Consider the following 12,892-nt stretch of genomic DNA (forward strand, 5'->3'; position numbering starts at 1 on the left):
CAGCAGCCACACTGGTAGCTTTTCCTTCCTTCCCACTGCATTAACACACCGTTCGCCAAAACAAAATGGAGCCACGGCCTGGCCAACTTGATCACGATGTTCTCCGTGGCGACATGACATGTCCCTGCTGGGGTGAGGACGGCAGCCACGTCTCACGCCTCGCCTCGCCAGGGCGATCGTCTCTTCGGACCCTAACCCTTTCAGTGGTTTCCCCAATTCACACACCGACATGTCTGGTCAACCCCAGTCATGCCAGGCATGTATGTTCATCCCCAAAGGAAATGAAACCCTTGGCAGATTCTGACACCGCACTCTGGAAGCCACTGCTGAGGTTGCGCAAACACATTTGGCACACGCTGAAGGGACCAAGCCGTTCTCTGGGTTGAATCGCAGAAACAAAATGTACTTGTCCTACTTCCGAGATCATGTCTGAGTACTTGGCTACCTCGGCTGAGGCATTGCCTGCTCGCTGATGTCATCCTGCCACGGAAGACAAACATCTTTGAGTTCAGCAGTTCAGAACCACAAGTGAGAGAAGGTGGGGATCAAAGGGAATCAACCCAGGCATGGCTGTGTCGGGACAGCTCAGGGAGAAATACACCAATTCTTACAACCAAAGAATCTTAAAATAGAAAGTTATTGGCACAGTTCGTGAGGAAAACCCTTGAGGGGGTGTTACTGGCCATGATGCCACTTCCATTCAGTGGGGTTTTATGGAATTCCATGTGCTGCCACACACACAACCTGCAAGCTCCAATCCCCAAAGGTCCAGGGAGGTATGTGACACCCAAAGCAGTAGGGTTGAAATTTCCACGTGGAGTTCATGCCTTGCTTTCATGTCACTCTGCGTAATGTCTCAGACTTCCAGCCAAATCCAGGCAGATCCCACTGGCCCTGAATGCATTTCTCAACTCCAGGTTATCTCTCAGCACACAAAGTACCCAGGCTGACCTAGGCTTCTTGGAGGGCCATTCTAGAGAAGACGTTTCTTTTATTTCAAAAAAAAAAAAAAAGGCGTAGGATCGCCTTTTTCACATGCATAGTTTTTGCTTGTAAAATTTGGAATTTTTATTACTAGGTTAGACCTCCCTTATGCCTACTGTTTCAGATTCCATATTCCCACTCGGGCTCTGTAGCCATAATAAAAGCCACCGTGAAACAAGTCCTGGTGGTCGGTCACAACAGTCCAATGCCCGTGTCACGCATCAGGAAGTCTTAGGAAGACAGTGGTAGATGGGGGCCTTCCTTCAACTTCTTTCAAGGGGAAATTAGCTAGTCTGCAGGTTCACCCCTGGCTGTCCATGGGGAGCTCTTGGATGTTTTTTAAAAGTCCCAGTACCTGAGTCCTTCCCTAAACTCAGTGACTTGGAGTCTCTGAGGGGGATCCAACATTAGCACTTGTTAAAGGTTTCTCTGCTGATTCTAATGGATGGCTGCTCCTGAGAAACCACAGCTCTGGTCATATCCTTTTTTTTCCTACGTGAGACTATTTCGGCCCAGAGAATTCAAGTGCTTGTCTAAAGTCACACGGATAATTGGGGCAGAGTTAGGACCAGAGCCCAGTTAAACCAGTTGCTGGGCCAGGTGCCCTGTTGTAACCCCAGGTGAGTATAAGGACCATGGTTTTGTGGAGGTGCCGCCAGGGGAGCTGTTCTACCTGATGGTTCAGAGGGAGGCTGCTGGAACCAGCCTCCCCGGGCCTGCTTGTTGGAAGAGTTATTTAAGTGATTAATCTGAACTTCAGTTCTGCCACCCCACGATGGAACCTTGGCAAACCACTAAGCCTTGCAAAACCTCACATCCCGTGGCTATAAAGTGGGGGGCGGGGGGGGGGGTATCCGGACTGGGGAGAAGTAATAATTTAATACCTTTCTTCTGACATTGTGAGAGTTTAATGAAGTAATGGTAAGATACACAGCTCTTGGCACATCATACAGTGCTCCATAGTGTGGATTGTTGTTAATATTATTAATATCACACAAATGTACTCGTACTAGTCCTCAGGCTTTGTGGTATTAATATCTGTAGCCCGCAGCACGTCATGTGTAGGACGTAGGGGTGGGGATTGGCCTCGAGGACACTCAGCAGTAAACAGAAGGGGATTAAGACACCACGGTCCAAGGAAACATGGCCTTTCTTGACTTCCAAGATTATTTACTGGCTCAAATTCCAACTGCATTACTTGGAATGAGGCCCTCAGTCCTCCTTCCCTTTGGGACTCCTTAGCTACATGCCGTCTTTGTGTTCTCATATTCAGCAGACACAGGAGTAGAGAACGAAATTTCGACTCGGCATCTTTCCAGACAAGATGGAATAGGTCAGGGAGGTTTCCCACCCCGAGTACCCAAGTCAGACCCCACACTGCAGCACAAGAAGAAATAATAGGGATTAGAAAAATCTGTCCTCTCCCCTTCCCCCAACCTCCTCCTAATTTTAATATTTACATTATTGACACCGTTGTTTCTTGGTCACCTTGATTAAAAGCTTCATTTTTTTCATAATTCCCCTCTGTTCTTCAATTTTTACCTCCACTGTAAAAGAAAGATCTCTTGTATCTCTATCTGTACCCTCTCCCAGTTCAAGCCCTCATTAACTTTCACCTGAATTAGTCTCCTGAATGGACCTGCAGACCAGCAGTTTTGGCACCACCTGGGAGCACGCAGAGTCTCTGGTCTCACCCCAGACCTACAGAACCAAGTCTGCATTTTAATAAGATCCGCACAGTGAAGTTGAGAAGTGCTCGCTGACAAGTTCTTCCCGGGCTCTGTCCACTCTCCTCCTGCCAGATGGGACTGCTGGTGTCACCTCACTGAAGCGCTACCTCAGGTCACTCTCCAGCGTGAGAGCTTCAGCTCTCCCTGCTGGCTACCAAAACAGGCTGTATTCGTAGTCCACGTGTACACAGGGCTCTCGATTACAAAATATTTCCACTTCATGTTTCATTTATGGTCACATCTAATCTATCCACAATTTCATGGTAATACTCCAAATAACCCAAAACCAACCGTGTATTTCTGTCTCCCAGCATCCACCTGTCTAAGCCACCACTATCGCTTGCCTAAATTACCATAACGGTCTCCTCTTTGGGACTTCCATTCTTATCCTGCTACAGTTCTCCTCTCACAGAATAAGTTGGCCTTACCCCTGATTTCCTTGGAACCAAACACAAACTCCTCTCCCTATACCTATGTGGTCTGTCCAGACATCTTAAAGAACTTGACTCCTCTACTCACGCCTGCCCCCTACCCATAGTGGCCTTTCTTTGATCCTCATATATGGTCTTGCTGTGACCTCTGCCTGGAATTCTTCTTGCCCCCCAGACCTTCACATGTATGGCTCATTTTCATCAGTTGTCCACTCTTTCATGAAGTCTTCCTTACCTGCCATATTTAAAGTACCAAAAACCCTGCTCTCTACCCTCTCATTATTCTTACCCAATTGTCTGTTCTCCTCCCTTCACAACAATTATCACTATCTGAAATTATCTTACTTCCTTCGGGCTAGTCTATGCATCTATTATCCGGGTCTCCGCACCAACATGCCAGCTCTGAGAACAGAGCCCTGCACGCCTGGTGCCCTCAACATCCCTAAGACCTAGGCACTGGGTAAGTGTTTCTTGAAAGAATTATTGGCCAAACACCATTTCTTTTCTTTTGAACCTCACTATAATTTTATGACCACTACTTTACACATTGATCCACCATTCTAATGGAGATTATTTTATTTAATGATTTGTTGAATGTTGGCCAGCTAGTCAATTACAATGTTATAATCCAACTCAGCTGTCTTGCTCCAAGTTTTCTCATTTCCTCAATATATCACACTCTCTTTCATATCAACTAGTAAGCCCAATATTCAAGGACATCTATAATTTATACCTAGTTTATCCTTTCTCATCTTTTTTTCCCTTTTTTGATACTTCTTAACATATTCTCCCACATTACAGAAAAGCTATACGCTCACTTTTCCCTGAACACACCCCATATTCTCCTGATTTTGCTCATGCTGTACCAGTTACCTGGAATGCTTTCCTTTCTCCTACTTTCCCAGGCCATCCATGCCTGTTGAAATCCTACCTTTTTCTAAAGTTTTATAGAATATCCTATCCCTCCCATGAAGAGTATATAACAGGATGTGTTCATTCCTCCTCTTAGACTCCTATAGCCCCATCACCCCTTTCTTTAACCGTCCTTATGATACAGTATCATAATCTGCTTTGTGTCATGGCTATAGAGCACACTCGCCATTCTCCATCTGCCCCCTAAATGGCATGTGCTCTCTGGAAGGCTCCATATCTATGCCAACTCCTTGTCCTGCCCTGTATACAGTGCCATGCACACTGACTTCACTTGATCCACGTGAGAGCACGTAAGGATCTTTTCTCTTAGAAATATTACGGAAAAGACAATGTCTGATTTGTGACACAAATGTGATCTTAAAGATCTCTGAAGGAATGGAAGAGACTCAAGGAGAGAAAGAAAAAAATGGACTGCCATGTGCTCCTATAAATGAACTTGTCTTTAGGTTTCAGAAGAGGAACAAAGAACACAGTTACCCGTGCAGCCATTGCGCCCCTCTCTGAAAAGAAGATGGAGGAGAAAGAGAAAGAGAAAGTTAGAGAGAACAATTTACTTTACTTTATCCCCACTAAGTCCTGACAAGTAGACCACAGACTGTGGGAATTTACTCAACTCTCCATATGCCTGAGGCTTGATCCTGTAGCAACCCAAAGGCAGGATGTTGGTGGCTGCCAAACCCTTGTCACAAGAGATGGGACAAGTTAGGAACCATGGCGGGAGTCCAAAAGAAGACTGTGTAGAGTGTCATGGTGTCAGCAGCATTTCCGGATTATAATCTAGTTTAAGTCCCACATTGTTTCTAGACTTTCCTCAAAGGCCAACAGCCTATCTTGGTCAATTTTATCTTTCTCTTTCCACCCATATTCCTGCCCCTCCTTCTTTCTAAGGGCTTCTCAGTTTCTTTAGACCATAGTGAAATAATCAGAAAGATAGGTTTATGTGAAACTAATGAAGATTAAGATTTCATATGCGTAAGCACTAGTCCTAGCGCTAGAAATTACTGGGACTTTGGCCGAGTTCTAAATGAAAAAGGAAAGCTGGTTTAAAAGAAGGAAGCATTCCTAAGAGTGTACTTCTGGCAAACTGGCTAAAAAGAGCTTGGAAAGAAGGGATATGAACCTCTAAGCTTCCAGTAATTTGTTACAATGTCTTTACTCATTCCAAAAAATTATTCATACCTAACTTGTCATGCTGTATTCTTTTTTATTAGAGAGGATCCACATACATATACAAAGTATGTAAACTTCAGGTTCCAGAAAACCTGAACCTGTCCTTAAAATAATATCAACCAGAAACAAGAATGAATGGCTTCACTAAACACCAACTCATACTTACAGAGCACGGAATGAAAGAATGCCAGGCATCAGGGCTACAAGAGCAAACAGGTAGACGTGGTCCCTACATTTTGAGGCCCTGTAGAGCTGTCACATAGGTGTGCTCAAAGTAGAGTCACATTCCCTAGCATTGCTATACTGAGAGTAAATTCCCAAGTCCAGCTCTGGAAAGAGTCAATTGGACATCTGTCCATCCTGTTTTATTCCTGTTCACTTTGTGACAAAAGATGTGGGCACTGATCATCCCATGCTAACCCTCAACCAAGGCAAAACTCAGGCACTGCCCTCCCCAAACCCAAACCAATGTTTGTGCTCTCTCACCACACCAGTCCATCCAAAAATAAGGCAGACGGGATCAGGCAGTTTGAAAGGCATGGCAACTATCCAAGCCAATGGCCACCTTGGGAGACCCACCCGTCAGTCAGCTGAAAGAGGTGCCAGTACTTAGCTACAGTGGCTCATCCACCTCATTAAAACACTAACTAAATAACAGCCTCTATTCTTGGGCTTTCTCATAAAACTCAATGGTTTCTGGAATAAGGATATAATGGATTGGGGAGGATAAAATATTGTGTCAAAAGTCACAAATCTAATGAAGGCAAGATAGTCAGGGTACTGACTCATTCATTCATCCAACAAAGATATATTGAGTGCCCACCATGTGCTAGAGGATACATCCATGAACAAGAGAGAATCAAGTTCCTCTTGGAGCTGACACTCTAGCAGGGGGAGAGAGACCGTAAGTGAGAGCTTGAGATAAGAAAGAGAGAGAACATGTACAAGACAAGAAAGGTCTAGAGTACTGGGGTGAGGAGGGGTGTGTGTTCCCCAAGAATAGGCACTTTGCTGGCTGTGCCCTGATATACATCAGAAGGGCTAAGCCCTGTGCTTCCAAACTACAGAAAGTATAACCCCAATAAAAAGGACAGCTTCATGCACACTGCACGTTGTCTCTGTGGCTTAGCAACTCCTCAAAGTGCTCAACTACACAATAAATAAATATTTTTTGAAATACAATTTTTCCATCCAGAGAAAAGGCTTCATTGAATGCCATTTAAAATAGATTTTCATTTCATCTCATTTAACTGCCTTAAAAAGCACTGACCATAAATTCCATATAATAGGCGGTTCCGTTGGGGAGGACTGGTGGGGCAACTGTCAATTAGGTGTTGCATAAAAGGATGCAAATGTCCCATAAAAGTGATGGAAGATCATATTATTACATTAGCCATGTCGTTCTTGCCACGCTGTTACACACCATAGAATAATAACCGACAGATTAAAAGGTGGAAATCATTCTGAATGTGCATTTAAACTGTGTGTAAATGCAAACTGTCTTGAACTAGTTCTTAACATCTTTGTCAGCTACTTACAAATCCTTGAGCGCTGGAGAAAATAATTAATAGGTGAGATATCTGATAGAATTAGTTTATGGGCTCCACCAAGGCATTTTCCAATATGTGATGTTTTATAGTTGTGCCTTTGAAAGCTGGGTTGTCAAATCTATAAAAATACAAAACTGATTTATCCCATCCATAAAAACTTCTAATGGCGTTATGCTTCAACCTCCAATTTTTTCCTAGCTTCTAAGGTAAAGGATTTCAAAATGTCAGAAGAATATTCTGACAGGTGAGCAAGTAGAATATGAAAGCAGATGTGAGAGAGTAGGAAGCAGAGGGAGTACAGACTTGTCACTCTGGTGGGCGTCAGTCTCAAGTGAAAAGGGGGAAAATGGGAAGGGATGTACCCAATAATTCACTCAAAATAATAAACAGCCAGGGAGTCAGAAGCAATACTGACAGCCTCCAAATTTAATGTACATTTATGAGTCATTGGCTGGTAAATACAACTTCATTAGTGCCCCCAAAACTTGGTTGGCTGGAGCTCATAGAAAGACAATTGCAGAAACTGTGCCTAATTCAAAAGAAATAGCTTTGTTGAGAGGAAGTGGAGTCTCATTATATACCAAGGAGAAACATACCTCTGAGGATAGTCTCAAACCTGAGGTAGAGGTGTGCAGGAATATATGTGAAAGAAAATAAAGAGTACGAATATAGCAGTAACAAAATAGACATAAATCCCTGCTTTGTGGGTGGAGACAAATAAAAAACAAATGAGCAAAACATAGTACAATGGATAATAGCTCTATGAGAAAAACAAAGCAGGAAAGGAAATAGGGAGTACCGGAATGGGGGTTACTAACTTAAAGTGTTTTCAAAGAAGCCTTACTGAGAAGGCAGTATCTGAGCAGAGACATGAAGGAGTTGGGGAGTGAGTCTTGGCAATATCTGAGGAAAGAGGTAAAGGTACAGCAGGTGCAAAACTTGTAAGTTAAGAGCATGTCTACCAAATTTTAGATGCAGAAAAAAGAACAGATGTGACTGGAGCAGGATGGGAGTCGGTGAAATTGCAAGAGGAGAGGTCAGAAAGGTAACAGGGGACAGCTCAGGAAGGGCCTCATAGGCAACTGTGGCCTATGGAGGATTCTGAGTGGTGAAATGGCTGACATGTTGAGAGTAGACTAAAGAGGGTGAAGCAAGGCAACCAATTAGGAGACTAATGCAATAAATCCAGGTGACACATGGTGGTGATTCAATTATGTTTATGGAACAGCTGATTTTGAGAAAGGGAGAGTTGCCTCAGTAGGCCTGACTTAGTTAGGTTGGTTCTTGTAAGGCACAGAGCTCTACCTAATGAAAGAGATTGAAAGCATGAAAAGGGTTCTACACAAAGGAAATTATCCATTGTTGGCTATGAAGATTTAGGGAGCCATGTGTGAAGGAGTTTAAGTGGTCTCTAGGAGCTGAGAGTATCTTGGATGACAGCCAGCACGGAAATGGAGAGCTCAGTCTACAACCAGAAGTAACTGAAGTCTGCCGCAACCACATCGGCTCCAAGTGAGAACACAGCGTGGTCAACATTTCTGACCTAAAGAACTCTGACCTAATAAATAGGTGGTATTTTAAGCCACTCAGTTTGTGGTAATTGGTTACACTGCAATAGAAAAGTAATGTAGGAGGGTACTGGCAATGTCAGTTTCTAAGATATGACCAAAGAAGTGAGAGGGTTAGGTTGGGTAGAAGATGATACATTGGAGAAATTAAGATGCTAGAGCACTGGGAGTATATTTTTGTATTTGAAGTCTTCTACAATTGTGAAAGGACTCATGTAGAGAAAGGGTCAGTGAACCAGGAGCTAAAATCTTCAAAGAATAAGGGGGAGTGACCTGGAAAGTAGGGTCTTCCGATGACCGCTGCTTGAAGGGATGGATATGGAATCCCTGTGAGAAAGAAAACGACCACCACTTGAGACAAGTGTAGGGAAGATATTGACTTGAGCAGTCTAGTTTCAGGTAGAGCAAGAAGGCCAGAGAATTGAAAGAAGTGGTGGAGATATAGGAAGTCTTTCTAATAACTGATCCAGAGCTCCAGAGGGCAAGTGGAAGAGTATAAAAATTGTAGAGAGATAGGAGATGGGGTCAGAAAAGAGGATGAGAGATTGTTAGGGGATGAGAATCAAGCAATGGGAGCTCTCTCTTTCTGGTGGTGATGGATATAAATAAGAATAATGAAAGGCACATGTCTTGATAATGATCTCAAGATAAGTAGTCGTGGCCAACCTTTGAGTATTGGACAGAACTGGTGTGTTACTAAAGAAAGTGGAACACAGGGGCTTTTTATTCCTGCTAATGAAAGAGAGGAAGCTTGGGGGGACACAGAGCACCCAGAGCACTGGGGGTACCTCCCATTCTGGGGATGGAGGTGGGAATGCGTTTACACAGAATGCACACCACACGGCCTGCACACTCATGAAAGGCAGATTACAAATTTGGTTTTGAGCTTCCTGCAGTCCAATCAAAGAGGGAAATGTAACTTTTAAATAATTCACAGAATCCACAAGATCATAACAGAGAAACCCAACTATAGTACCTCATGCTGAGAAGTACGAGAAAGTTCTCCTTTTTATGTTCCAAAGAGGACAAGGGGTGATGGAGTGAACACTGTCTCAGCATCATAAGAGTAGTAGATACATATTCTTCAGTGTAGAGTTATGGTGCAATGCTTAAGCAACAAGGCTCTTTAAATCTTCAGCTTAAACCAAAAGAAGTTTTTAGCGTACCAAATAGAATGGGTTCCACAACCTCCGTAAATACTGTTGCTTTCATTGGCATTTTTTACAAATATTGAGAAGTGAGTCTGAGGTTACATTTCACAACAAATCCCTGAAATGGAGCTCTTCTATCACAGAAGGCAGGGACACAACCCCTGTCTTAATAGATGACCTCTGAAGACAGTTGGGTAGCCTACTGGGGACATGTACTTCATTTTCATATGCAGACGGACTGAGAAGACCTTGATTTACTTATGTGTAGATCTTTCCTTACATACCAATAAATGGATGACTGAAGCCATACAGCATAGAACATGGACATAATTTTAACTTAAACCTTTTAAGCACATGTTACAAAATGCCCATTCTGGCCAGAAAATAATAATCAACTCCTATTTAACTTTGAGTGACATAATTTCCTTATAAAACTTACATAAAAAATGAGTTTTAAAAAATTATGCTATAGTAAATACATAAAAAAAAATGAGTTGCAAAATGTTATGTCAAGGTAGCTGAATGTATTGTTTTGTTTTATCTTACAGATAGGGTTGTTATTCAATATAAGCCATTGAGAAATAGCTATACAAAAATAATTAGTTTTAAAACAGGCCAAATAAAGCCATTTTTTTTGAGGAAACAATTAGATGGCAGGGCCAGTTGCCCTTATGTCTACTCTAACTTATGAAAATGAAGGATCATGGGATTGTGTTACAGAGAACATGGATTTTCCTGATGTCCATCACACATTACCCCTGGGAAGTAGGTGGTAGTGGTTGACCCACTCCAAGGAGCTGGGAATTTGTCAGAAGGGGTATTCTGCTAAAAATAGATCATTGAACAGGTTGCAGACTGGCCCTGATGAATTCCAACTCTGAGCCAATAAAGGAAACACCAAAAGGCTAGAGTCTTCTAACCTGAGACAAACTAATGTGTTTTAATTGGTGAGTTGAACATGCTGGACGTCTGGAGAAGCAAACACATCATCTTAGAATTTCTGATAAGCGGGGGGAAGTCTGGTCACGGGCAAGTGTGGGCGTTAAGCCTGCAGCACTCTGTAGGAAGACCTTGTATGGTTTCGCAGCCAATATGCCACAAACAGTTGAGAAGAGAAGGGGTGAATCAGGGAACGGTATCAGTTCCCAGTACTTGCTGTGTTCATGGGCTTTATGCACGTGATTTTGTTTCATATTCACAACACACCTGTGAGGGTCTCACCAGCATCCCCATTTTCAGAGGAGGCTAGAGAAGCGATGGAGCCTGTTAAAAGTCATGTTGCTAAAAAGGGCAGTTCCAGGATTGAGATGGTGGTCTGACTCTAACGTTGCCCTCTTTCTACCACACTTTCTCAGAAAGACCATCCTGTGGTGATAACTTAAGAAACGAGTATAACAGGAAGCTGTCCAAAAAGCTAACACATTTTTAAGAACTTCTCAAAAGAATGAAATGAGAGCACATAACCAAGGCGAGGGGGACATAATCTGGAGAGTAAAGCAGGCTTCATATTAGCCGAGGCTAGCCAAACCTGCATGGGACAACAGTAAAGGGAAAACTCCTGTCCCCTTAGTCAGACACTACAAACAAGGGTGCAAGTCAGAGGGCGACAAACAGAAAACAAAACTCCTTCACTAGGAGTTTGCCTCCATTTATCTGTCTCTGGGGAAGCCCAGAGTTTGTTCTGTCAAATGCTTTTAACCATTATAGAAGCTCTTATTCTGAGTACACACCGCCCTGGTAGAGTTTGCTTTCTTACAACAATTAACATTCTCAACTGTTTAACCGTACTAGTAGTTCTCTGGCAGCTTCAACCTATTTCTATCAGGGGTAAGAGATTATCAGATACGCCCAGTTAGTTCTCGCGTGTGTTTGCCATAGACATGCCTGTTTTTATAAATTACTATTAAGATGACAGGAACAGAGATGAAAATTATTACCAGTCTCTGAGGAACAGAAGTCACATTTTTCTGATACTTTGAAAAAATTTGAGGATTCAGCTTTTATCTCCACCTGTTGTCTGCATGCAAAGCTGGTTGCTTGATATCATTGCTGTAATTTTGTTTTGTTTAGATTCCTCTGAGAGATTCAAAGGATCGTAGAAGGGTTCATTGTAATTCAGCAATTAGTGTGTCTGCTGCTTTCCTCTTCTCTTGACCAAAAAATGCAAGGTCATTCTGTCCTGTGAAAGTCATTTTCTGCCAACATCTTACACATTAATTTGCTGGCATTTAAAATCCAGAGGCAAGGAAGAGCAAAATGTCAAAAGTTCCGGCAGATTTTGTGCATGGAACAGTAGGAAAAAGGGAGTAAAAGAGGCCTTCCAGGCAACTGCCCTTCTTTGATCCAAGAGTGTTCCTTCAGTTTTTAATGTATGAAAACAACAAAAAAGAATACTTGAAAGGCACAAGCTTCTAAAAGACATTTCACTGGAAATTAATCCTCTAAAAATACCCCCTTCACCTTGTCACTCCCCTGATCTCAAGCCTTCATGACTTCCCCTTCCCCACAGGATGATGTCTGAATCCTCAGTCGACTTTCAAGGTTCTCTATACTTAGTGTTCAACCTGCCTTACTAGCTTCTTTCGCGTCCTCCTTTCAAGAACCATTCCATCCGCTCAAATTGATTTGTCCAAAACAAGTTATCATTTCCACTTTTGACACTGTTTTCTAGCTTAGATTCAGGGACAGCTTCATGGGCCTGTGACCAGTGCAGTCACACAGCGTCTGCCTTCAAAGGGCCGGCACATGGGTTTAATGTTCTGTGGCTGCTATCTTGAAATTCTTAATAACCTTGCTTTTGAACTTGGGTTGTGTTAAGACTCTGGGACAATGGAACACACACCAGAGCCTGGAGCCTCAGTTCCTGAATCGTCTACCTCCCGCTGCCTTCCCCGCCCCCTGAGATTGGTTCTCAGCCCTCCCCACTGCTTTGTCCTCACCCCACAAGCACTGCCACCTTCACCCTCAGTGGGGACTTGGGCAGAGGCACAGGGAATGTTGGGGTCAGGCATGCACCCCACATTGTCTTGGGGCATGGCAAACTGGAGGCTTGTCCTGCCGTGGACTCACGGTGCCATAGTGCATTCATCTCCTCGTCTACCCTTGATGCAGGTCAAGAAAGCATCCAAAGTGGAGGTTGCAATCCCTTCAGAGTCACCCACTGCTGTGGATTGGGGCAGTGGACCTGTGTGAAGTGAGACTGACTTCTCTATCCCACGCTGAGGCCCTGCATTTTCAGTTTGCACTGAGCCCTGCAAATTCTATAGGTTGCCCTACCTAGGATATTAGAGTCCCCACACTTCTTTTTCTATCGCATTTCCTCCTCGTGATATTAGATCTTTATTCAAGCTGTTGAGATTATTTGGAGTCACAATC

General features: G+C 43.3%; 1 long non-coding RNA gene across 1 annotated transcript in view; it reads right to left on the reverse strand.

Annotated features, from left to right (window-relative positions):
• Window positions 1–312: 312 nt before the first annotated feature.
• The window catches only part of LOC141571306 (uncharacterized), a 40,705-nt gene continuing 28,125 nt past the window's right edge, over window positions 313–12,892 (reverse strand). Inside the window, exon 3 of the long non-coding RNA XR_012496069.1 lies at window positions 313–480. This is a non-coding gene — a long non-coding RNA (uncharacterized LOC141571306). The remainder of the gene's footprint in view (window positions 481–12,892) is intronic.

This window comes from Rhinolophus sinicus, linkage group LG04 (assembly GCF_036562045.2).
Source record: "Rhinolophus sinicus isolate RSC01 linkage group LG04, ASM3656204v1, whole genome shotgun sequence".
Lineage (NCBI taxonomy): Eukaryota > Metazoa > Chordata > Mammalia > Chiroptera > Rhinolophidae > Rhinolophus > Rhinolophus sinicus.